The sequence below is a fragment of the Pan troglodytes genome, chromosome 19 (assembly GCF_028858775.2).
Source record: "Pan troglodytes isolate AG18354 chromosome 19, NHGRI_mPanTro3-v2.0_pri, whole genome shotgun sequence".
Classification (NCBI taxonomy): Eukaryota; Metazoa; Chordata; class Mammalia; order Primates; family Hominidae; genus Pan; species Pan troglodytes.
The window spans coordinates 14,890,741-14,893,066 of NC_072417.2; positions in this window are offsets into that span (position 1 = coordinate 14,890,741).

Genomic DNA, 2,326 nt, shown 5'->3' on the forward strand with positions numbered 1-2,326 from the left:
TCCAGTTGAGGTTTTTCTTATTTTTTTTTCCAGTAATGTTCAGTTGCTCAGGTGCAGTTATGACTTGTAGTTGGGTTCATTCAGGCTTGAGGATCAGCCAGGCAAGTAAAATGGAGAGAGAGGGAGACAAACAGCTGAGTTGGTTGAGGGTGTATGCAGAGAAGGGTTGTAGTAATGGACTATTCTCTAAGCTTGGAAGAGAAGGAAGACAAAACAGAAGGGAAATGACGGATAGTGAAAAATGGTACACAGAACGGGGTCCTGTTGAGGTGGAAGAGTTGCGTGGTGTGAACACTAAATCAAGTAAGCTGGAAGGATAAGAAATGGTGGTCAGGGTGGGTGACTGGAAACTGAGAATCAGGGGGTGGTGCAGTTTTGGGTGACAAGACTGTCTCATGTGAACATAGGCCAGCTGGTGGGAAGGGGAGAAGAGGAAGTCAAGTGGTGACAGGCAGGGGTACTGGATGGGTCATCCACGTGGGTAATTAGGTCCCCAAGGAGAAGGGCTGGAGTAGAAGGAAGAGAAGGGCTGTGAGGCAGGAACCAAAGTTCGTGATGAGCGGGTCTGCCGGTCACAGCACCAAAGGGGAGTAACAAGTGCTGCAGCTGGATGGCATTAACCTCAAACGAGCTAGGGGCTGGCCGGGCGTGGTAGGTCACACCTGTAATCCCCAAAATTTGGGAGGCCAAGAATGGGCAGATCGCTTGAGGCCAGAAGTTTGACCAGCCTGGCCAACATGGTGAAACCCCGCCTCTACTGAAAATACAAACATTAGCCTGGCATGGTGGCACACCTGTAGTTCCAGCTACTCAGGAGGCTGAGGCAGGAGAATCACTTGAAACCGGGAGGCGGAGGTTGCAGTGAGCTGAAATTGCACCAGCCTGGGCAACAGAGTGAGACTCTGTCTCAAAAAAAAAATAAAATAAAAAAGAAATAGTTTCTCAAACTCCTGGCCTCAAGCCACCTTTTCCCTCTCAGCCTCCCAGAGTGTTGGGTTTACACTTGTGAGCCACTGCACCTGGGCCCTTGCTTTTTTGTTTGTTTGTTTCTGTTTTTTGAGATGGAGTCTTGCTCTGTCGCCCAGGCTGGAGTGTAGTGGCACGATCTCGGCTCACTGCAACCTCCGCCTCCTGAGTTCAAGGGATTCTCCTGCCTCAGCCTCCCAAATAGCTGGGATTACAGATGTGTGCCACCACACCCAGCTGATTTTTGTATTTTAATAAAGTTGGGGTTTCACCACGTTGCCCAGGCTGCTCTCAAACTCCTGACCTCAGGTAATCTGCCTGCCTCGGCCTCCCAAAGTGCTGGGATTACAGGCGTGAGCCACTGCGCCCAGCCTTTATTTTTATGTATTTATTTTTTTGAGACGGAGTCTTGCTCTGTCACCCAGGCTGGAGTACCGTGGCATGATCTCTGCTCACTGCAGCCTCTGCCTCCCGGGTTCCAGCGAGTCTCCTGCCTCAGCCTCCCGAGTACCTGGGATTACAGGCACACACCACCATGCCCAGCTAATTTTTGTATTTTTAGTAGAGATGGGGGTTTCACCAGGTTGGCCAGGCTGGTCTCGAACACCTGACCCCAGGTGATCCACACGCCTCGGCCTCCCAAAGTGCTGGGATTACAGGCGTGAGCCACCATGCCCGGACCTTTTTTTTTTTTTTTTTTGAGACTGAGTCTCACTCTGTCACTGAGGCTGGAGTGGTGCAGTGCTGTGATCTTGGCTCACTGTCTGCCTCCTGGGTTCAACTGATTCTCCTGCCTCAGCCTCCCAAGTAGCTGGGATTACAGATGCCCACCACGACGCATGGCTAATGTTTGTATTTTCAGTAGAGACGGGGTTTCACCACGTTGGCCAGGCTGGTCGAACTTCTGGCCTCAAGCGATCTGCCCATTCTTGGCCTCCCAAATTTTGGGGATTACAGGTGTGACCTACCACGCCCGGCCAGCCCCTAGCTCGTTTGAGATTAATGCCATCCAGCTGCAGCACTTGTTACTCCCCTTTGGTGCTGTGACCGGCAGACCCGCTCATCACGAACTTTGGTTCCTGCCTCACAGCCCTTCTCTTCCTTCTACTCCAGCCCTTCTCCTTGGGGACCTAATTACCCACGTGGATGACCCATCCAGTACCCCTGCCTGTCACCACTTGACTTCTTCTCCTCCCCTTCCCACCAGCTGGCCTATGTTCACATGAGACAGTCTTGTCACCCAAAACCACACCACACCCCAATTCTCGGTTTCCAGCCACCCATCCTGACCATCATTTTTTTTTTTTTTTTTTTTGAGACATAGTCTTCCTCTATTGCCCAGGCTGGAGTGCAGTGGTGC